We start from the raw sequence: 25,577 nt of genomic DNA, 5'->3' as shown, positions 1-25,577 counted from the left end.
CTTCCTTCATCACACCTCCCCACAATATGACCTCCTTTCCCCATGCACATACCACTACAGAGTCGCATTTGCAGGTGCCAACTCCCAGGCATGTCCTCCCAGCATTCCCATTTCCCCCTTCAGAAATCGTTATCCACAGTACCTCATCATCTACCCTGCCTGTAGAACACCATATACGGCTTTGATTCATTCCTTCAACAAGTGCATAATGTTACTCTTTTCTTCTGCAAAGTAGGGCTATGCTTCTATCCCAAAGTAACTTAGAAAGTTGGAGGTCAATTTAAGAGCCCCCCATTTCCCTAACAAATGCACGAATATGGCTTTACACATTCAATTCAGAGTCCCCCAGGGTTCAGTCCTCAGTCCTCTCTTATTCTCTCTCTACGTGTCCCCTTTAGCTGAAATAATCCCCGACCACGGTTTCCCAGTTCACCTCTATGCAGACGACACACAGATTTGCATTTCTTGCTCTTCATTTACAGACTTCCTTCACCAGCCGCTCTCTTCTTGTCTCTCTGCTGTCAAATAATGGATGGCTTCTCAGTTTCTTAGCCTTAAACCTAACAAAGCAGAAATATTGTTTTTTCCTGCTTCTGCGTCTATTATTCCCCATCTATGTAATTCCCCCCTCTCTGCTCCCGGTCAGTCATCACGTGGGCAATCTTGGATTTCTTTTTGACTGCTCTCTCATGCTTAAGCCTCAAGTTTCTACCATCATCCTTTCCTGTCACTTCCATCTCTTTAACATCAGAACAATTCACCACTTTCTGACCTTCTCTTCTGCAAGGACAATCTTACAAACCATCATTCTTTCACACCTCAACTGTTGTTATTCTGTTTATGCTGGCCTCCCCAATTATGCTTTTCTACAATTATGCTCAATTCCTTACTCTGCCGGTTGGGCTCTTTTTTGCCTTTACCCAGTTTCCAAATGTTCTCATTTGTTGTCACATCTTCCCTGACTCCCTAAGAAACAACATTGCAAATGTCTTTATTATGTCTTGTCTTCAAGGGCATTCATGCTCTGGCTCCTCCCTCTACTTGCTCCTTGATCTCCCTGTATCACACATCCCAGTCCTTCGTTCTGCCTCTCAAATTCCTCTGTCTGTCCCTCGTCCTCCCTGTGCACCGTCTAGGTTTCTATCATTTCAACTTTTAGCTCCCAAACCTTGGAATGCTCTCCCTCTGGACATTCCTTATTTTTCTACACTCCACCTCTTTAAATAATGTTTAAAATCTCATCGGCTCTGGTCTTTATCTTCTTAATATTCCTCATTTTTCCTTGTGGGCATACCATTATGCCTACCGTTCAATGAAACTCATTTTGTTTGTACCGTTGCCTATTTGTATATTGGTTTTCTGTCTATTGTTCCAAAATGAATCTCCAATGGGGAGCACTGTGTTCTACAAGTGCACCTGCATTTGATGTTATCTTACTGTTCTTCTTCACTGCCTCTTCCGACAGCATTAACTTCATTGCCCCTTCACATTCCACCACAGAGTCACAATGGCAGGTCTTAGCTTCTGGATGTTACATCCTGCATTCCCAGCTTTAGGTATTATTATCCACACAGTATGGATGATATTTTACACTAGTCCCATTTGTTAGTCTAGACATTCATCAAGCCCTTCCTACACTTGCTGACTTATCCTATCCCAACTATATTGTCCCTCTACTCTCCTCTCTTCCACTACGATGTACTCTCCTAATTATTGATACACTCTCTTTCTCTTCTGCTCTTGGTGACACACTCCTATCCCTGGTTAACACCTTCCTTTCAAACTACATACAACTTCTTCTGCAAAATTGAACACTGATTAAAGAAACTGAACACTCTTTATTAAGTTCATCTCTATCCATTTGATGCTAAACAACTCTACCATTGAACTTGAATTGCTCAGCAGGTAACAGGTGCCACTCACACGCAAGTACATACCCTTGATGCAGTTTTCGGCTCCACCAAACTCATCTCCATGCTCCCCCACTACCACTCACATGGACGGACCATGCAGCCATTCCATTCTGACTCACCAATGCCTCCTCCACGCATGGCTTACACTGGATCATCCACCCACATCCTGCTATTCGATAAAGTTATGTTGAGCTCAGACCTGGCTGACACCCTGCTCTCCTTCCTCCCCAACCTACCATTTGATGGTGAACTACCATCCATCAGTCACTTTGACATATGGCTGTCCAATGCCCTCATACCTCTCCCCCCCTTAAAATCAACTTCCAATAGATAAGGCCCGTCGCCCAGATGGTTCACCTCTCTCCTCAAATCCAGCAGAACACTTAACCATGCACTTGAACGCAGATGGTGGGCCGACCCATCTCCCCATAACAGAAAATCCTATGTCCATCATTCCCATGTCTACAAAGCCTAAATCCAGAAGGCCAAAACATCCTTCTATGAGAAGAGACTCACTAAAGCCCGTAACAACAGGAGGGAACCACAAGATCATCAGAGAATTCATGGCCTCTCCTTGCACTCCCCTCCACACACATACACACACACACACACACACACCTTCCAAACTCTCTATGATACCATATTGGACCATTTCTACAACACAGTGTTAGAACGGACCTGCACAATTACCACAAAACGAGCAGCACGCCCATCCCCACCACCTCCACCCCCACACAAACCCCCACCTAGGTTCTCCTCTTTCTGTACCTGAATTTCTTAAGCTGTTGGCCAATAACCGTTCATACAGTTTACTGAGAGACCTTTGCCCTCCTAACCTCTGCAAAGAAATATTCAACTCAACCTACGCAGGCAACATCGCAAGAACCATCCTTAACTCCTCCCTCACTTCAGGCATCTTCTCCGAAATATTCAAAACAGCACATGTCAAACCCCTCCTCAAGCAACCCTCACTTGCCCCCTTCTTACCAGCCAACTACAGACCCATTTCTAACACCCATTTCTTAGCCAAACTCACTGACCGAACGGTCTATCCCAGCTCTGTCCATTTACTGAATCCAATCATCTTCTTGACGCCCCCCCAAGTCCAGCTTCAGACCCAACATGAAACTTAGTGATCCCTAACCTCAATATGGGAGGACCTCAAAAACATACTGGACTCTTAGGGTTGTCCAGCAGTCATACTCCACGACCTCTCAGCAACCTTCGACACATCAATTACAGCATCCTTATTGAAAGACTCCACTCCCTCGGCATGAGGGACTCAGAACTAAGGTGGATTTCTTCATTCCTTGGCAACAGATACCAAATCACCCACCTTCCTCCCTTCACCTCGACTACTCACCCCATCAACAATGGAGTCCCACAAGGCACATGCCCATCTTCCCTTCTGTTCAACCACTACACAAGCTTTCTCCCAACACTCATCCACTCACACAACCTCACTTGCTACAACCACGCAGATGACACCCAAAATATCTTTAAGATCCCCACATCCGTCCCCATCCCCCACCCTGACCTCGCAGCCTGTCCCACTGACATCGATTATTGGATGACAGCCAATCACCTCCTCCGCAATCCTGGAGAAAACATAAATCCTGCTCTCTTGCCCCAACCCACCCCTTGCCTTTTTCTTTTACCCTAGCCCCCCCCCAACCCCGCTGCAGCTAACACAGTAGAAAATCTGGGCTGCACCATGGACATTAAACTGACACTCTTAAACCACACCAACAATGTGTCTAAATCTTGCTACCTACACCTCTGCATTCTCAGATGCATCTTCCCCTACATCTCCTACCCCTTATCTCGTCCATTGTCCTCTCCCACTAGGCTCTGCCCACCCCCTCTACCTGGGGGCCCCCCTTCTTACCAACACAGTAAGCTCCAAAGGGTCCAGAACTCAGTAACTATGTTCCTCCTTACCCTTGGCCCCAGAGATCATATCACCCACACCCTCAATATCCTCCACCGGCTCCCAGTTGGACGACAGCCCACATTGAAAGTCAATGGGCCCTCCACAGGACAAGCCAAGAGAACCTTTAACAGATAATCACCCACTACCAACCCAACAGAACCTTGCGTTGAGGCACTGCACTCCTCCTTGTGATCGCCACTTTCAAATTGACTAGAATAGGAGGCTCCTCCTACTCCACGCAAGCCCCCACTATCTGGAATTCAAAGCCACCTAACATCCAGCAGATAGAGGACCACCGGCTTTCCAGAAGGCCCTCAAGACATGGCTATTCCCCTTGCTCTCTGACCAACCCAATCCTCTTGCGAGTCAGCCACCTCTGACAGGCGGAGCAAAAAAGACCTCCCATGCAATCACCAAATCATGGTAAGAATAATCTAACAATCTCCACCAGACAGTCAATGCCACATCCACAAATCCAATGAAGCCAGCTGGAGCGCACAGATATGTATCACTCTCCATGCTCATGGGAAATAGCCCAAGACATAGCCACTCACCCGCACACATCAGCAACCATACACCACACCCAACGACACATCGCACAACACCACTGACATTAGAATGCTGCTATGTCCCATGAAAGAATTCAGTCTAGCTGGTCGTTATGGGAAGCTAGTAGGGACTTGTCCACCCGTACCCAACTTTGCTTTGGCAAAGATGGACACACGTAGTCTAATCTCCTCTCATCAATTTTCCCAAACCTTGTACTATGGTCCCCAAATAAGTTCATCCTAAAGGCCATTGAGGACATACCAACGGGATAAAGATGTATACAAATGACAAATTACTTACTTCACTATACACTTGATTTTGATGTGTATTCACCCTCCTTAACCATTTTTGTCTCCCTGAATCTCTCATCCCACTCTGAAATACTAGCCCTCAGACTCTAATTTTCCTTTACTGTTAACTTCCAAAAGTGATAAACTGAGCTCCTCCGTTATCCTGCTTCTTCCTCATATTTCCCTCATTTTATCTCTCCTAGGACTCACTCCTTCAGCTCTTGCTTCACTCCTCTCTCTGACACTTCCATCAGTCTACAGCTAAAACACATCAACTCCACTTCTGCCCCACTCGACACTCTTCCATCTGCCATCATAGCCCCTGTTTTTCCTCATCTTCTTCCTTCACTGACCTCTCTCTGCAAATCCTTTATTTCCACTGGTCTCTTTGCTCTTCCTTTTCCTTCTCCTTTTTTTTTCAAGCATTAAACCATTCTTCCAATTCTTTAAAAAATCCTCAATCCATTCCTTCTTTCAAATTGCCATATTATTTCTTCGTTTTTGTTCCAAATGACGCAAATATTGAGCGTATTGGAATTATATATTGAGGTTTGATTTTTACACTGACTTCCAGCTCACGCCACTGAAAATGCTCTTTTACACATTACTAGCACATGTTCACACAGTGGATCACTTTCTCCTCTACACTTATTGTTCATCTCTTGCCATTTCTACTCCTTCTTTGTTTTCCTCCTCTCTTTCTAAACACTCCTATTTTGTCTCCCGGAATGCTGAATCCTATGGCTCTTTTCGTCTAGATTTCGGCGTACCTCCAGGCTCAGTTATTGGTCCTTAATTATTCCCATTGTATACTACTCATAGCTCCTCTGCTATTCTGTAACTATCCCTTTTAGGCTGATGATTCCAAAAACCTTCCTTTTCCTGCCTTCTTTCACTGAGCAACTTGTGACTGCTATCTCAGGTTGTCTCTCAGCTGTCAAGCTTTGGGTCTTTGCCATGCTTCAGATCTTAATTCATCTAAGTAGAAATTCAAATTTCTTCTGCTCCGTTCCCTCATGATTGTCCCTCCCCCCTCTATTCAAATCATTCTTTTTTTTGTCTGCGTCCTTCCTGTTCCCACATTGCGCCCTCCCTTGCTGATGTTGGGTCGCTCTCTATCTTTCCTAGGCTTCAGGTTCACTGGCTGTGCATTGTGTTTACAGGTGTTCAGGGTCTTGAACCTTCCTGTCCCTCTTCTCTTTTTCCGTAGAGTCTTCTACGCACCCCCTTCTGTCATCATCTCTCTTTCTAGTAAGCATTCCGTATCCCAATTGTGCTCCGTCATATTGCAGTTCTTCTGACTAATATACCCTTGTTCATGCTCTTCCCTACTCACTATGTTCTGCCCCTGCTCTCGCTTCTTGTCATTACTTACTGAAAGTGTACCTTCTACCTGCCTAGCCCCAATCACAAAAAATTTAGCACCATCTTGTTTATGTTTGATTTCCTCTGCATTCGTTGTTAAATTATTTTGGTAAACTTATGCAGCTTTTGGCAAAACTGCTTTAAACATTTAAATAAATATAACTACATTTCCAGCAGCTTCCTCCTCCCAACTCTTATATTTGGTGACACCATGCAATCCTTCCATTTGATGGAAAATGTAGCCTTTGGAAAGCCCTTAGAACATGGATCTGCAAACATGGCTCTCCAGTTGCAAGTCCTACCAGTCCTACCCAGCATAATCAATGGTGAGGGACCATTGGAGTCATAGTCGAAAACATCTGGAGAACCAACGGCTGCAGCAGCCTGCCGAATAACTAATGTACTTGAGCTGAAAAAGGGAACTTTATTTTGCTTGTAAGGTATATGTATGTTCTAATTTGATGGGGAGGGGCGAAAGTACTATTATTCCCCTCCTTGTTGCCCCATGCACATAACCCTCAGACAATTGTTCTTTAGTCATAGCACCCTGTGTCTCCAGTGATGGTCATTCAAATGTATAAATAGAAAACGTTATCAAGGGATGAATATTGGTTTCTAAACCACCAATTTGCCCCACACCTCTACTACACCAGAAGGGAAACGAACAGATTAGAAACACAAGCAAATGACAAACCTCCTTGTCCAATTTTGGTAACGTGGACGGAACGGCAGGCTTCTCTCCGCAAGGTCGTGGGTTGTTGGTCAGTTGCAACACAGCAAAAATACAATTATTACCCAATGATAAAAGGAACTGTCCAGTCAAGGTTGTATAAACATATCTACTTTATTATTATCACAACAGACACTTCTAGCACACTACAAAATACAACAGACCCTGTAAAGGAATGCAGAGGACAGACAATTTCAAAAAGGGAAAAGGGATGCACTCTGGATACTAACACAAGGGTAGTTAGTAAAGTAATTAATTGCAACAGTTCAAGGATACTTGTTTTCAACAAAAAGGGAGCAATGCAGTCGGTTGCAGCTCGAGGGGCTCGAAAATGTTTTTTAAGGCGAATGTTGGTGGATGCATGTCGATGAACCCCTCCCAGCTTCTTCACTGGACTTGTGTTGCCCATTAAGGCAGACAGACAAAAGCTAAGAAGAATGTTGCAGGCAGCTGCCTTGTCCTTGGTTTCGTTCAGAGACTTTCTGGCACTTCCCAACTATGAAGCTTGCTGCAGAGACAAGCAGGGCACACTGTGTGGTGGCTGGGTACTGGTTCTGGAGCTGTTGGATGCTCCTCTGGAGACAGTATATCCCCTCTGTTCCCTGGAAGATGTTTAGGGGAGGGATCTTGCTTCCCTCTAGAAGGTCCTGGCATTCCTTCACTAGCGCAAGATGTAAGGCAGACTGTACCTTCATCCAGGGTCCAATGCTGAGTTCTTCTTGCTATTCCCTGCCAAGTCTTCAGATAATCTTCCCCAAAAAGGGTCTCAGCTCTACTTTAAAGCCAAATGGGCCACAGTGATTGGTGGAGGATAAATCTACCTTAATGAACCAATCCTGGGTCCCCACCAACAATCTCCTGAATGCATGAGTTCATAACCAGAGCATTTTGCAGCAGAAAAGGTAAAGGGGTGAAAATATGTAATTCTAAGTTCCACCCATCTTCCTGTCTGTTGTAGATCAAAGGCTCTTTCTAGTTAACCGCTCTGTGGTTCATGATTAAACTGGCAGGTTTCCCGTGAAGCTGCAGCGGGACCAGACTTTCTGTCTCTGTCAAATCACATATTCCTACCTTCTTAATAGGGTCCCCCTGCAGGGATGACTACTGCTACATGCAATCCCAGACATGAAATGTAACTGTTAATTGATACGAAGGGCGGGAGCTGGCTTCAGGTTGACAAAGTGCATATCAAATGTTGCTGTGGTTTCCCGTCTCCTTTGTTAGCCTCTGCAGCCAGGTACCATGTGGGCCTGTTTGAATTAAATGCTTATTAGTATGCAAAGCTGCCACCAGCAGCAGAGCTAACAAAAGTACAGGGCGGATCAATGGAGCCTTCATCAGTTAATTAGGCTGGCCGTGGCAGGGTGGAGGACATGGTGTAATCCTGGCTGTCATATCCCAACTAAGTATGACGGAGGGGGTGGCGTCTGTAGCTGTGCCCACCCAGAGTATGTGTGTATGTCGTGCGGTGAGTGTATGAAAATGTGTGCAGATTTGTCCCACACACGTTCTGCGTGTTCTTCTGCTATCATTCAATTTCTTTTAAAATTTCTAAAATCCGAGGCAAGTGCACACCCAGCGTGTGGATGGTGGTATTCCGCACACTCTGTTTCAGGAAAATGTGATTGGAGAGAGATCCTGGAAAACTAACATTTTCTTGCCACAGAACGTCACACAGGGAAGTGATTTGTTTTGAAAGACTAAAATAATCCTACCCAACATGCAATCACAACACCTGTACCTTGCTATATTTCATGGAAGATTTCCTGAACAAGGCCTATGAGATAGTTATTGTTCTACCTACATCTCCTCTCACCATCTTCCACTTATTCCCAGCCAAGGTTTGATTTCCCTGATCCATAATACCAGTTCTTCCTGCTCATTGCCTTGCTCTGTGGGTTTAGTCACCAGTTATTTCACACTTTAATCTGTGACTAACATGCTGTTGGCTGGTTTGACCACCATCTTGGAGAGGTCTGACTTTAAAGAGGACATTGCATTTTTAATTGCATGAAACAGGTTTTGCCTTTGGGCATTTTTTTGTGGTGACCTGAGAGTCCATGTTGAATCCTACATGGGTCAGCATTCCACATGTCGGCTCAGGTCTTGAGTACGAGAGTCACGGACGGGCGAAAGGCAACACGGACACTAGGCAGGGTAAATACAATAAACTCATTTGCTGACAGACGCCAAATTAGAAAGCCAGCTCTCTAGAAAAAGTCACACTCTGCAACCCTCAACATGAGCGTGTCAGCATTCTAGCTACTTTGTCAAGACTCCAGTCGTGGAAACCCTGGCATGCTGGAGCGGGCCTGCTGTGTAGATTGGCTTCAGAAAAAGCAGGATTCAACAGGATTAACCCACAAGATCAGCAGCATGTCCCTCTCTCAATATGCAGAGGGGCTGCTGCCTGTGAGAACACATTGTCACCAATTGGGCAGTGAGCAGGGGACAGAACCCAGACTCTCATTAAACCAAAGAGAGGATTTAGGGATCACACCATTCAGCTAGAAGAGGGCAGCTTGTCACTTGTGCCTATAATGTGTGTTCAGCCCCACTTAGAGTTTGTGACCACAAACCTGTCAGCGGGGGCCACCGCTCCCCACTTCAGCATGGATCCTGGCACCCATGATGGATGCAGATGAGCCTAGTGCATAGATCAAAATGCCTGCCCATCCAACACAAAGCCGGGGGAAGCACTGCAAGTCCTATCAGCACACACCTGCCTTTACTGCACTCCTTCCTCTGCCCCAATACCAGGAGAGCGGGGTTCCTGCTGGTCAGAGGCATGCTGTTACCCTTGCTGCCATAGGGCAAAACACTGATCGGAAGGAGCTGCATCTTGAAAGACTGATCCCACTTCCGGCGCTCAAGTTCCGACCCCGGCTGCACGAGGTGTGTCTGTTGCCTGTGATTCGGGGGATCCATGTTTTATCTTGGAGCAGCAGACAACACGTGAGTCGGTAGGCTGCATACTTCCAAGTTAAAGTCCCAATGTATCATTTACGCCACCAGAAAAAGTCAAGGATGGGTGAGCCTTACAGTGCCTAGCTCAAATGCCAGCTTGAACCTCGGAGGAAAAAGTTTGAATCAGTTCAAGCCATTCGAGCCGCCATAGAGGAGTCTCGCGAGTTGAATTGAGTTGAGTTACTAAATATCTGTTTCAGCTCAATCAGTGTCACCCAAATCATGCCATAAGTTACTTTGTTTCGAATTGGGTTAAAAAATAATTTAAAATCTGGGTGGGGCAGATTCACAAAACGTTTTGTGTTGCAAGCGAAACAACCGCTCCAAGTGTTACAGGCAAATTTGGAACGGTGGTTCTGGGAGTTTTCCTTTGGGCAACAGGTGCATTTGGCCTACATTGACCATGGAAAATTATCAAAAGGGACGGGAGGCATGGAGGAGCGACCAATGTGGCACCACACAGGAAACTGTGTAACACTGGGTACCTTATGAATGGGAAATAAATAAATACATATATGTAGTCAGTTATGTGTAAGGGAGAAAGGTTTGCTATTTCTTGTGCCTCATGGACTGTGCGCTGGAATGACGGTCTCCAGTGCCGGCCTTAGGGGGGCGGGGGAGCCGGGTGACCGCCCGGGGAGCCACGCCCCCCAGGGTGCCTTTTGCCCTTGCCACGCCAGCTCGGGGGAGTCTTTCAAGGGCTCCTCCAAGCTGGCGTTGTGGGACAAGGCATAGCAGGCAGCCTTTTACTGTAAAAGGTGCCCGCGATGGTGGGTGCATTTAAATGCGCCCCTCCGGAGTGGACACTTTTCACAAGAAAAGGAGCCATTAGCCCCCCACCATGCCAGCTCAGGTGAGTCTTTCAAGTGCTCCCCCGAGCTGGCGTGGTGGCAGAAGGTGTGGTAGGCGCCTCATTGTCATTGAATGAACCCGCGATGGCGGCTTCATTCAATAACAATGGGATGCTACCAGGAGCGAGGAGGTTAAAAAAAGAAAAAAAAAGTTGCTCATCCTGGCCCCGCTTAACCAGGGAGTCAAGGGGGGGGGGCGCCAGTTCGCCTAGGGCGCTGCTGGCCTTAAGGCCGGCACTGACGGTCTCTATAAACGTTTTCGCTTGTGCGAACCTTAAGCAATTAAAACGTAATTACATTATCCCTCTCAAAATAGATTTAGATGGCAGGCATTTTTTAATGAAACCAACATTCCATATGAGGAGGCCTGATTAAGTCGTTAGTTACACAGCATAGCAACTTCATCAGATTGTGTATGGCAATGACTGGTCTCATAGTTCCATTATAGTACCTTGTTTGTTCTGACATACTAAATAAAGGGCCGGGGTACTAATAGCAATAAGCCCTTCGCAGTGGGGGCATTACCACTTCAGGTAATGCCCAAGGGCTTTCATTAAGTAACTATGGGCCCGGGGGCATTAACTGAAGTGGTAATGCCCCCCCCATATCCCCCACCCCGCTCGGGGCTTATTGCTTACATGGATCATGCAGAGTGATTTGAAACTGACTAGGACAATTACAGGCAGCCAGTGGAGAGAATGTACTGCTTTAGACATGGGTCTGTATAACTTAAGGGCAGGAAAAGGCCACACTGTTGCATTTGCAATGTATTAATCTGGTACCCAGTCACCCCAGGGAAAGCACCCTTGGCATAATCAAGGTGTGATGGGATGAGTGGAATTACTGTCTTGAGTCTGTAGCAAGGTCAGAAACGGGAAAACAATGTTTGCTGTTTTCAGACTGAAGAGCCCCTTCCTGAAGCTGCTGAAATCTATGGGGGCCGATTTGAAATGATTGTACAATTGAATGCTCAGGTTTTCCAACACTGCCAAAGGTTCGGTATGGTGCTTCCAGGTAGGATGGCTGATATACTTTGCCTGTTATTGCAGGAAGATCCCAATACTGATATCGCCCAAGAGGGCCAATAAGACACAGTACCTCGTTGACCTCTACAATTATGTCAGCCTGAATGAACATAACAACTAATTCTGCCCTACAAATGGGGTGCAAACCTGTCTCACCTGGTTCCGATACTGCACAATAACCACAAATGCTTGGAGCCATTTTACCACCTCTTGTTCCAATAGTTTTCCTGTGAATAGCAAGTTTGAGATGTTCTGAGGTTTGCTTGTCTGCATGATATGACATGATATGATATGATAGGTTATTTATAACTGTGCTTAATGCCAAGAGGTTTCTAAGCACGGACCCGTGCAGCTCTGTGTCGTCTTGCTTCCAAGTTGGCATTGATGCCCCTGAATTATCCTCCCGAGACTAACTGGATTCTGCAGCCATGGCAGCCTAAGGTGCTTTGGGGCAATGCACTTACAAAAGGGATCTTAAAGGCATCCGTATCTGGACCATTATGAAAATAATGACCGTATTACATTATGCAATTTTCAGCTACCACTGGGACCTTAAGAAATATGCATAAAATGTGAGTTCCCCTCTACTGAGAGAATGAACAGGACTGCATAACCCTTTCTATTGGATCCTGTTAAAGAGACTATAGTCTAAAATCAGGTTTTAGCTCCCTGGGGCCACCTAGCTGCTGGTGGTGGGCCTGCTAGTGAGCCTAAAAACGTGCTTTTGTCCACTAGATTATTGAAACCGTGGCTAGTTAGAAGCGTGAAGGTTTCTAGACTGGCGTGCAGTGTTCCTCAGGGGGGTTGGGGCTGTGCATTGACCTGTCTCTCCACGGCCCGGTACAATCATTTCATTTCTTATTTTGCTGAGCTTCTCTGACAAATAGTTTGCAATATCACTGCAGTGTTTTTCTGTGGCTCTAGGTGTGACTTGCATTTGGGCTGCATTGATCGTCATTGATGTGCAATACAAATTATTGGGAGGAGCTTCATTGTTCTTGCCATCTCCTAAGCATGTTTGTTTTCCCGGGAGAACATAATTTGTATATCCTCTGGTGGATTTCAGCATAGTGAATGTATCTCTGTCCATCTGTAGGATTGGTGGGAATTATGTTTCCAAAGTCTTCCTCTCTTTCATGGAACATGCTACTTCTGGAGTGAACCATTTTGGAATATGGCTGGGTTTGGTGTGACCTATGTTGGTCAGTTTAACATTACTGCTCATTCCATGCATTATCCCATGTGGAAATGATTTATATGATGGTTTGGGGTCATAATGCGAGGTGGTCTGACTATCAAACTGGGCAAGAAGGTCTAGGAGATCATGTGGCATTAGTTGTGATCAATGTCTTCATTGGAAGAGGCATGGATCTTGAGTTTAAGAAGTTTTCGAATTAATAGAATAGCCCTATGGTCGGACCATGGAAGTCCGAGAGGTTGACTTACTGTTATTGTGCCCTCTCTTCCTAAAGATCGCAGCTAAAGAATATTCTAATTTCTGTGTGTGCCCCTCTTACTAGTAATGAATGGGTCTTGTAGGTTAGTGATATTTGGGGATGCTCAGATATTTCCAACAATTTATTTAAGTGACCCGGTATCACCAGATTGTTATGGACCAGAAGTACCTGGGAGACTAGCTCTGTTAGATCGGAATGCAATGGACCACCCAATCTAGAGAAGTGGTCATACAAAAGGAGGAATTGGTTAGCTTGTTTGTGTCTGATGGCAGTGGAAATAGGTGCTTGCTGCCAGTTGGGGACCTAGTCCCAAGTATTCTGTTTTACCCGCAGTTGGTCTGATGAAATAAGTACAAGTGGCCCCCCTTACTGTTCCCATGTCTGACTTTAAAATTTTAAATCCTGTGGATAGTGAGCTATGCATGATAGGACCGGAGTCTTTTTTAATCCCGGAGTCTGTGATCAAGAGAGTATCCGGTTGAAGAGACTGGATACCGTCGCAGGAATCTGTTCTATGTTTGACTACTAATTGTGTGCTAACTAGGGTGCACTTCATAGCACGCCTGAGCCTCTAGTTGTTCTCATGAAGGCTGTGGAGGCTGCGGGTACTTTGGCCTGTACATAGGTTGATTTTGGCAGATTTTTCATAGTCTGGTAATCAAAGTCTAAGTTTGGGCTGTCTGTGTGAACTCTTTTTTCCATAGTTTCCAGAATCAGTCCCCTGAATAGCATATATTATTAGTCATGACTCTGCTCATACCTTGTTTCTGGGTGTCATTTTGTGTTCCTGTCAATGGCAGGTGCATATCTCTCAAGCTTTCTTGACCCCTGTGAGGGTGAAAACACACGATTTTGCTTTTAACAGGTGAAGGCCCATTCACTTATATGGGTGTGTGATGGGCTTGGCGCGTGAGAAAGCTAATTAAATGCGGGGTGTCAACCGCCAAAAGTGTGTGAGTTGAGTGGTAAGAAGGTGCACACTTGCTTGCCTTTGGCAAGCCCTGGTACAGCCTCTGTGTGAAAGATGCATCGTCCATATCAACACTCCCTGGATGTGATGTAATGGAGAGTGAAGAAAGACTCTCAGCCCACAAAGGGAAAATGACTAATACAACTGTGTTGTTTCCTGTCTGCTTCATGAGATCTTGGCTTTATGGGATGAGATCTGTACCTCAGTCCCTACGAATAAAAGAATGGGCAATCTTAGAACAAAGATGTTATAACAGAATTAAAACATGTAAATATCGTGACATGATTAGTCATTTTTATATTAGCACATTCCTAACTGCCACCTTTGAAAAATAAGAAGGCCAGGTTACTGAGAATATATTATGTTATGAGTAACCTAAGTTACTGGGTATGTGAGTCCAATGTTTCTGATGTCAGCCTTGAACCCCAGCACCGTAGGTCAAGAGTTCTGGACTGACAGAGCAAGCTGGACTCCTGTAAAGGCACCGTTTTCTTTTTCTTATGTCATTAGTGTCCATTGCAATCAGAATAACAAACTGCCAATTGTAATGTAAATTACAGTAAGTAGTATTGTTTGATAAGTACTGTGGTAGAAAGCTGTAACCAATGTCATCTACTTGCATATGCAAGGCAAGTGCTGCACAGTTTAATCTAATTATGTTGCTATTTTCACCAGTTTCTCACTCAATCTCATACCTGTTTAATGAGAGCCAGAAAACATGACACCTTTTGGCAGCTACTAAATCTTATGAACGTTTTATTTCAAGTTTCTATTTTCAAGTTTTTTGCTGAACATGTAATTAAATTCACAAAAACTGCTGTGTCAATGGACATCAGCCAAGCATACATTCACATATGCCCTGATGGAGATTAAAAGCGTGCTCATGTTCTGCGGACATTTTAAACATACCCCTCACATCATTTCGCAGTACACATATTGACTGCCACACCCTTTGAGGGAGTGGAGCTGACAATACTGAAAGTATTAGTCTCATGTTTCGTCCCAGTTCTCACCAATATTACAATAAGTGTACATTTGTGATGAGCAGGTCATTTGTTACAGTGGTGCAGTGCTTGTGCAAAGCTACTGGTGCACCATATTAACTAACTACCCGCTCTGTGTTGCGACCCTTTTCCAACAAATTGAATCTCCTTCAGATGATTTTAAACAAAACGGAATAGTGATAGCTGAAATGGTTTCAGTTGATCATGTACACGACAATAGAGAGAAGAGCCATGTTTTTCATTACCGCACACTATTGCAACTCTCTCTTATAAAATACTTTCCTTCTAGACCTCAACGTTCCTCTGGCGCCAACCGTCTGTGCGTAAAGCGCTTCGCTAAACAGAGAGCAGGAGGTCATTCACTTTCGTCTGCTAGATCCCTCCTCTGGAACAGTCTGCCCCTCTCTCTGCATCTTGAACAGGACCTTCTTAAGCACCTCAAGACTCTCCTCTTCTCCTCCTCCTTCTCTACTTTCCTCCTCTTCTAATTCTCACAGTTGCTGTGATTGGTGTCTCGGACCCTTCGACATCCTCCCGCCCCTTGACCATTCACACCCAATCTCTCCAGCTTCTGTCTGCCTTCAGCACTTGCCTTGGCACACCCTCCGCACTGGAGATTCACACTTTCCTGCCAACGCGGCTCCCGGCCGCATAGCACTTACCATACCTTGCACTTCATCTGCGGCTCTCTCCAGCACAGTCACCCCAACACCTACCCCACTGCCCTCTTCCTTCTGCACTTGCACGTTCTGAATAATCACACGGCATAGTAGGTTCACCCGTCCCTTCCCCCGCTGTATTTTTTGTATTTTGAATTCTACTGCAATCCCATGTTCCCTCTCCCTGTTGCCCTGTTGCCCTGTGGGCACTTTGAAACGGAATGTATTTGCTGTATAACCGCCTAACAAGCAAACAATAAATAAATGAAATAAATAGAATGCTAGTGACTATATATCCATGTAAAGGAACTGTACAGTCCCTCTTTTGTGCCCATTGTGTGTGGTGGTGAGCTGCCTAGCTAAGGAAAGGAGAGAGAGGAGATTCAACTGACCCTATTACTCTCTACCTACATCAAAGGAATATATTTGAATTGAAAGCACTAACAGGCCGGATGAAGCGCCATGGTGGAGTATCGCCAACTAGCACATTATTTGAAATAAAAAAGTGTACCAATATGGATCTCCCAATTTTTTGATAGTGACCATTCGTCTGCCAAACCGATAAAAAGGGTCCATACATGTAGCGTTCTATAATACGGTATCATGTTTTCACCACAACACAGGCGTTCTCACTGAATGCAGCCATATGATGGTTTATTTTGACTCAATTTTAAGTGGAAAATGCATTTTATGTGTCCTACCATTATTTTATTGTCCTACGGCTATATTCAGTTATACTAGAAGACTAGTGGCCTGTAACCTGTTGCATCTTAACAAAGCTATTCAATATAATACTTCATATTTATATAGTAGCAAGTGGCTTCTTAAGCTCTTTTCTTATTACTTTTGTATGGATCACTGAGACCTCCCCTGATTACAATGGAGGCTATTTGTGGAACCAGAAAAATAACATTGCCACTCTGAAGCTTGAAAAGCATTGTATACCCGATTAGCTAGGTACACAGGAAATGTTGAGTATATCCTCCTATGCATCGACTGGTTTCAGTGTTATGGGACAACTAAACCACCTTCTCCAGGGCAGGCGAGTCCTTTATTCCTTCAGAGGACCCCCAATCATTCAAAACATAATTTCCATTAATTCTTGTGGTTCACCATCTTGTCTGCTGTGTTAATAAAAAAAAAAATAAAAAAAAAAATCCATTCTTAACTGCCCACTTGGATCGAAGTGCATATAGATAGCCAGAATCTATCTACTTTGCCAGCCCGGTTTTTAGTTAATCATAACCACATGCATTGGTCTGCGGAATGTTGTTTTTCGGCTTGCCAATATATTACAGAAGGGGGAAAAAAAAGACACAAATCAGATCTAGTCCCACTCCAAAAGGGGCTGCGCCGCCTGAACTGCTAGGGCACAGCCCTTCTGCACAAGACCACAAGCACCCCCTGACATGGTTCAGGCTCACCGGCCATCATCAGTAAGGTGTAGCTTGTGTCTCTCCAGGCCAAGCAGGCTTAGGACCTTCACCACACAAGGTTACTTAGCCAAACAAAAGGGTGATGGCTGGAAGGTTTTGAATTACTCATAACCATGGGCATTGCTCTTTAGTTTCTGTCTGCCTTCCCTTTGATCTACCTGAAATGTTGAAGCAACACAGAAGATTCCGCAGACTGTAGTTAGCGCATTCACAATGATTATCTTGCAGGGAACCCGCCATATGCTCTTTCAATGCCTGCTTCAATTCTCAGTCACAAGCACTTGCAATCCCATTGCTTTACCATCCACAACACCCCCCTGGGGACTTCTGTGGCCTGCGCGCCTCTGCTTCCTGCTTTAAATAGATGCTGCCCCCCCCTCGGGTGCTTGCTTAGCATACGTTCTTTTTCTCATACATACATGTGAAGTTAATGTTAGCTGTCTGTTTCCATTTGGTGTGCTTCAGCGGGCCCTGGAGCGCAGCGGTTGCTCAGCGCTTAATCACCAGCCTCGTGACCGGTCATATGTACTGATGCCTTCAATGATTACAATGGATGCCTGCTTATATCAGTTTTCATCTATACTGTTTAAACTGTTTGAACATTAAAGTTCGAAAAAATCTATAGACTTTATATATATATATATATATATACATATATATATATATATCAGTGAAAAAACTTTGTTAAAAGGGACGTTATGGTTAAGTTGCGCTACTTAAAACCTATCAAATTCAGTAAAAAAACATTGTTAAAGGGACGTTATGGTTCAAAGTAAAACCGAAAAACCCCTGAAATTCGGCAGTTATGGTAAGATAAGCAACCATAACTCACGCCACTGTGCACTGCTAACACTAACACCCAGGACATCAAAGATGACATCAGAAAATCTGTCGCACTTCACGCACCACGCCGTCCAATCAGCGAACACGTCGCATGTCCGCAGACATCACGCAAGCCGCTCGGCCAATCAGGGCACTGTCCGCGAACCGGGAAGTCTGTCTGCGGAGCGAACGGAGATATCACAAATTTGTTTGCCTTACATTTTGGTCATTTTAAAAAAAACTACTGGACGGATTTTCACCAAATTTGCAAAAGCACGCTTTCGGGACCAAGCCCCCGCTCCTGCCGCAAGTTGGTGTAAATCCGTCCAGCGGTTTGGGCTGTAGGCGTGCACAAAGTTTTTTCCCATTAAGTCTATGGGAAAAACCAAAGGTTCTGGGACACCCCCTATAACTTTGCCCACCCTGGACCAAACATCTCCAAACTTTGCAAAAAAATTCAGAGTGGGCCATATACTTATTTCGCAAAGATTGGTGAGGATTCGTCTAGAGGGAGCAAAGTTATAAGATAACTACATGGATGCTACCGCGTCATGAAATATATATATATATATATATATATATATTCAGTGAAAAAACTTTGTTAAACGGACGTTATGGTTAAGTTGCGCTGACAAAAACCTATGAAATTCAGTGAAAAAACGTTGTCAAAGGGACGTTATGGTTCTAAGTAAAACCGAAAAACCCTTCAAATTCGCCAGTTATGGTGAGCTAAGCAACCATAACTCGCGCCACCACCGTTCACTGCTAAGACTAACACCCAGGACATCAAAGATGACATCACGAATGTCATTGATGACATCACTGATGACATCACATGTCTGGCTCACCCTTTTTTCTTTTGCTGACATATTTAGGCCACATGGTTTTCTTCAGTAACAGTCTGAAACTAAACATTTTATTTTATTTGTAGACGTATCCTTCAAGTAGGTTCTTACAGTAATTCCCTTAGAGTCCAGTCACATCATATGAAACATATGCATACGGGAAGACACAAGCTTGAAAGACAGCAATCCTTTTTGTGCATAAAGATAATCAATAGACTTATGAGCACTTTTCTGATAGTTCTGTTGTTTTTTTATGGCTGTACTCTCCCTGTATATGGTCATATTTGTATACATTGTACTCACACTACTTTCCTTAGGGTCCAATCACATCAAGTGATACATATACCTAGGGTAAATAGCAGCTTTGAAACAGAGCAATCATTTATTTGCATGAAAATAATCAGTTAAATTATGAATTGTTTCTGCTATTACTTGTGCTTTTTTGCTAACTTCACTTTCCCTGTATATACCCATATTGGTATGTGTTCTTGTGTCTTTGTGTTTTGTCTATAGTAATGCAATTATGTAATACATGTGTTTTATTAGCTACTTATTACATATTTCACAGTACACAAAAATCTATTAAGAAAACAATTATCATATCATTATTCAACATATTAACATTACGAATATTATACCTTCATCTGCACACAATGTTATGTTTCTGTATGAGTAGCTTAGTATACTAGATAGAACACCATAATAGAATGCTATTTATATCAATGCATCGTTCAATGCACTAATTAGGGTATGATATTTATTGCAATGATCCTTGACACTTGTTTCGCAACATTATAATAAGAATCCCTTGTACACATATTTCATGAAAACTACATACACATGTGATGTCATCAGTGTTGTCATCAATGACATTTGTGATGTCATCTTTGATGTCCTGGGTGTTAGTCTTAGCAGTGCACGGTGGTGGCGCAAGTTATGGTTGCTTAGCTTACCATAACTTGCGAATTTCAAGGTTTTTTCGGTTTTACTTGGAACCATAACGTCCCTTTGACAAAGTTTTTTCACTGAATTTCATAGGTTTTTATCAGCGCAACTTAACCATAACGTCCCTTTAACAACGTTTTTTCACTGAATTTGAAAGGTTTTTAGCAGCGCAACTTAACCATGACGTCCCTTTAACAAAGTTTTTTCACTGAATTTCATTGGTTTTTAGCAGCGCAACTTAGCCATAACGTCCCTTTAACAACGTTTTTCACTGAATTTCTTAGGTTTTTAGTAGTGCAACGTAACCATAACGTCCATTTAACAAAGTTTTTTCACTGAATTTCATAGGTTTGTAGTAGTGCAACTTAACAATAATGACTTTGACTTTATATACATGTCATATGGAACTGACTGAATCTCTTCTACTGTACTTGATGTCCGCAAACTCATTTAATGTTCGCGGACATCTTCGAAGAACAGTACCACTACCTAAAAACTCTGGGGGGGTATGTTTGATTGTTATATCATAACATAGGAACATTTAACAAATTCAAAAAGGAGCACACAAACACATTATATGTACTAATACATAAGAAATGTAACCCATATATGTTGCTGTTCATGGCGTTTCCTCTTTGTGCATAGTAAAGCTAAATGACATGGAATGTTTATTACCTCCAGTTCGAGGTCACAGAAGCTGTGTTTGCTTACTTTGCTGTCAGCATTCTAAGTTTGTCAGTTGAGAGTTCCTTTGTATTTGTAAGCAGCCCCTGCTGTTGTTGGGGGTCTTTTCCCTACTTAACTTAATAAATACATCATATGAAGACTTACCTGTGCCTGTCTATGCCTTCATAACAATGGCGACGAGGATGGGATGTTTCTGAAGACCCCCAGCAAAGATCCAGGAAAGACTGCCGCTCCGCTATCCCCAGAGCGTAGTAGCGGCGGTCCAGAGGGAAGATTTATCCTGCGTTGGCCGCTCCGCTACCGCACAGCGTTGAGGGGCCGCCCAGATCCGGCAGCCTGCTATCAAGTAAGTTTAGCGCCACCTCGCACAAGTCGCTCCCAACCAGGCCCGATCCGTGCTGTTACGTTCGCAGCGTGCCCGCCATTCGCGCTCAGCCCGAAGAGGATGCGGAATTACCCATACGAGAACTGTCATCGAGCCCAGCCGACGTGCTGTAATCGCAGTAATAGTGTCAGCATCTGCGCCGATGACGGTGTGACAGGAATCCCCAGTCGCAGCTCTCCCACAGACGTTTCCCTTGAACGCAGATGCAGAGCTCCTGCAGGGAAGAAGAAAAGCACATAGAAGAGGGGCGTAAGCAGAAGGGCATCAGAAATCTCAGAAGAGGAAAAGAACCACACAGCTGCTGATTGAGGCGCACTAAGAATAATAAGAATAATAAGAAAGATTACATGGGAGAGAAGCACGGTGAAGATAGATTGCCGTAAAACCCTAAGCAGAGGCGCAACAGAAGTCTTGGAAGAGGAAGGGTACCACGCAGCTGCTGGATGAAGAGCTTTAGGAATCTCTAAAAGCTTGGCTAAAGATTCTTAAATGTACGTGGGGCACTGTAAAGAAATGTGGAGACAAGATAAATCAAATAGTGCCATTTGTTCCACCTTGTGCCAGTCAATTCTGGATTTTCAGGAAATACTGTGTCAGCCTGCAGTCACTCAGAGAACAGAGCACATAGAAGGGGGACTGTAGATAGCACATCAGTTAAGAAGGTCAAGCTATCGCACTAAAAGGAGAAGCTCTGTTAGCTCAACAAGGCAGGAAAGCTAGCAGCAGGTTTTTGAGTGTCCAAGAAGCATGACGGGTTTACCAGGGATAGCTGGTCCACCAATATTTATGCCGGTACCAGGAACTGCAAAAATTCCATGGGCTCAATGGCGCAAGGGATTTGCTCATTATATAAAGGCTGCCGGCGGGTCATCATATTCTAGTGAAAGGAAGTTGGCTTTGCTGTTACATTTTTTAGGATATGAAGGGCAAATAATTTACGAGACTCTTCCCCAGCCATCGGGAGTTGGCAGTGATGGTGATGCTGCAAATGAATTTGATATGGCCCTGTTGAAACTGGACAAGCATTTTAACCCCAAGACCAGCACAATATTGGAACGGTATAATTTCCGCATGCAGATGCAAGCTCAGGGTTGAATCGGTTGAAGAATATGTGACAGCGCTGCGACATTTAGCATTAACTTGCAAGTTTCAAGGTACATTTGATGAACATATTCGGGACCAGTTTATGACTCACTGTAAATCTAATAAGATACGTGAGGAGTTGTGGCTGAGGGATGACCCCAACCTAGATGAAGTATTGGATCTTGCAAAGCGCGTGGAACATTCATTGGCATGTGTTGCGAAGTTATCAAAGAATGAAACCAATGATCATAAGGAAGTCAAGAGTGAAGTATTAAGTGTGGCAGATAGCAAAAGCAAAAGAAGGGGGAAATCCAAGCAGTCGAATAGAGTCACCGGCGAAGAGAAGAGAAGCCAAGATCCAGTGCAGAGAACAGAAAGAAGAGAGGACAGACTGTGTTTTCGATGTGCGAGCAGCACGCATTTTGCTTCATCTATCGTGTGTCCAGGTCGTAAGGCGACATGTGCAAAGTGCAAAAGGAAAGGCCATTTTGTGAACTGCTGCAAGAACTATCAATTTGGTCAGTCCAGTCAAAGGAAGGTCCTTTACGTCAATGAAGAAGAGGATGGAAGATCGTCACAAGAGGAAGTGATACTTCCGATGCAGAATGTCATTGTCAATACCATTAATGTTGTGATGGATGGTGAAAATGGAGACGACTGTGAGGGGCCGTATGCGATAGTGAATGTGAATGGTCATGAAGTTTCCATGATGGCTGATTCTGGCTCAAAGATTACCTTAGTGTCAGAATTGTGTTTGAGAAGGAGATGTGTGGAGAGGTAACTCGATTAATAGAGCCAGACATCAATCCTGGAGGGTACAATCAGGACAGGATTGAGTTGCTGGGATACGTGTGGAGTGAATTTGAGTTCAAAGGAAGGAGATGTAAGGGTAAAGTATATGTCACTAAGAAAGGGCTATCATTGCTCGGGTGGAGAGAACAGAAGAGTCTGGCTATACGGTTAGATCCAAACCATCCCAAGCAAGTGCTCCAAGTGTTGTTGCCATCCACTGTGGCGGGCAAGTATGTGACAGAGCATTATGGGGTGTTTGAGAAAAGTTTGGGGAAGGTGAAAGGTTTTCAAAACCAGATTGTCCTAAGGTGGGGTAGTTTGCCAGTTGTTGCGAAACTTAGGCCTGTACCTTTCTCTTTGAGAGAAGGTGTGAAGAATGATCTCAAGAAATTACTACAAATGGGTGTAATTGAAAGAGCAGGAGGTGTCGAGTGGGTGTCACCGGTTGTAGTAGTAAAAAAAAGCTTGGGCGATCTAAGGTTGTGCATAGACATGCGTGAGCTCAACAAGTGTGTGATGGTTGATAGGCATCCTTTGCCAAACATGGGTGAGATGTTAACCATGGTGGGCCGGGGGAAGATATTTTCAAAACTTGATATGGCGTCTGCATATCACCAGGTCGAGCTGACGGAAGAATGCAGAAAGGTCACGGCTTTCATAACTCATGAAGGCGTGTTTCAATTCAGGAGAATGCTGTTCGGTTTGGCGTCGGCCTCATCAGTGTTTCAAAAGATCATGGATCGGTTACTTGGATGTGTGAAGGGTGTGTTTTGCTTCCAAGACGATGTGCTAATATGTGGTGAGACGTTGGATGAGCATGACAGGAGTTTAAATGCTGTGTTAAAAATCTTTGGAGAGAGGCATTACTTTAAGGGAGGAAAAGTGTAAATTTGCAGTGTCCAAAGTGGATTACTTAGGTCACAAAGTGTAATCTGAGGGGGTAAAACCCAAAGAAGGCATTATTAACTCCATAAAGGAAATTGAGAAGCCTACGACCAAAAGTGAACTTCGTTCATTTTTAGGTATGACAGAGTTTTATCAAAAGTTCGCAGAGAACTATGCAACCAAAGTCCTGGAGATGAGGAAAATATTAAGGAAAGGAGCAGACTTTATATGGAGTCGTGAATGTGATGTAGAGTTCTCTAGAATCAAAGAGGAAATTGATATGGCAAAACCTTTGGGATGTTTCGATACGAGAAAGTTGACTATCATTACGGTAGATGCTAGTGAGGGCGGCCTGGGAGCTGTTCTGGTACAGAAACAAGATGATGGATCAGAAGTTATAATAGCACATGCATCACGTGGTTTGAAAGATGCTGAAGTACGTTATTCAGTTCTTGAGAAGGAAGCTCTCGCATGTTATTGGGCGGTAGAAAGATTTAAAAGTTTTGTTTGGGGCGTGGAATTTGTGATCCGGACGGATCACAAACCTTTGAAAATCATTTTTGAGTCGAAAGGTTTGGACAAGATTTCGCGTAGAGTGGCTGGATGGGTCACCAGGATGCAAGCCCACAAATTTGTGATTGAAGTGATTCCCGGGAAAGAGAAAATTTTGGCGGACAGTTTGTCAAGGGTAAGGGTTCATTCTCAGGACAGGATTGAAGATGATGACATGGAGATGGTGTTTGTAAGCTCAGAAGCTCAAGCAAGAGTGGTTGGATGAGATAAGAAAGGATAAGGTATTGAGTAAGGTGATTTCGTATGTTGTCTCTACTGTTTGGCCGAACAAATCGGCGTTATTAGAGGAAGAAAAACCTTTTTGGGAGGTGAAAGATGAACTGTCAGTTGCTGATGAGATATTGTTCAGATGGGAGAGGGCAGTGGCTCCAGTGGGCATTCGAGGAAAGATCATTGATTTGGCACACAGTGGACATATTGGTATTGAAAAGACTAAAGGAGTACTGAGAACAGACTACTGGTGGCCGGGATTCGATAAGGAAGTTGAGGTCCGGTTGGGTGAGTGTCAATTTTGCATGAGGAGCGGGAAGGGAGTAGAAGCCAAGAAGCAACCTTTAATTGATGTGGGTGTGCCCTCCCGTGTTTGGTGTGACGTAGCCATGGACATACTGGGACCTGTCGATTTGGGATATGGTCGGGGAAGATTTGTTGTCGTGGTAGTTGGTCTATTTTCCAGGTGGGCGGATTTTAGAATTGTGAAAGAAATATCGGAAGAAAGTATGATTAAAGTATTACAAGAGATTTTTGCGAGTGAGGGTCTCCCAGGGAGGGTTCTTACAGACAATGGCACGCAATTTACTGGGGGATGTTTTCCCAAGTATTTAGAAAGATGTGCTGTGAGCCATAAGAGGGCAGCTCTTTATCATCCTGAAACAAATGCAGTAGTTGAGAGACTAAATAGATGCGTAATGGAGAGCATTCGCATGGGGGAAGAGTGTGTATTTGACAAATTAGCTACTATTCAAAATAGGATGTGGGCGTTGTGCATGGCACCTCATGCCACCACCGGTTTGTGCCCGTTCGAACTCATGAGAGGTCGCAAACATTATTCCATGGCGTGTCCGCCATGGTTAGGCAGAAGCAGTGAATCTGATGTGGTCATTGATGAGGTGAGAAAATCCCTCAAGAAGAAGAAGAGTGAATGGGTCATGCGTGAAAATAGAAGGAGAGGAAGGAAGGAATTGCGTATGGAGTGTGGTGACTGGGTGAGGATTAAGAAAGGGGTGGTGAGAAAGAAGGGTGACTTGTTATATTCTGACCCAGTTAGGGTCATTGCTGTGTTGAAGGGTGCAGTGCGTGTGGCTGGTGGCCAAGTTTGGAACAAGAATAGGGTTGCCACTGTGAAAAGAGGTTGTGTGTGAAATGCAGGATTTGTGAAGGAGTTTTGGAAAAAAAAGGGAGATGTGTTATG

The sequence above is a fragment of the Ambystoma mexicanum genome, chromosome 12 (assembly GCF_040938575.1).
Source record: "Ambystoma mexicanum isolate Mex_15411 chromosome 12, UKY_AmexF1_1, whole genome shotgun sequence".
In the NCBI taxonomy this organism is placed as follows: Eukaryota; Metazoa; Chordata; class Amphibia; order Caudata; family Ambystomatidae; genus Ambystoma; species Ambystoma mexicanum.
Note: the sequence above shows the minus strand (reverse complement) of the source record.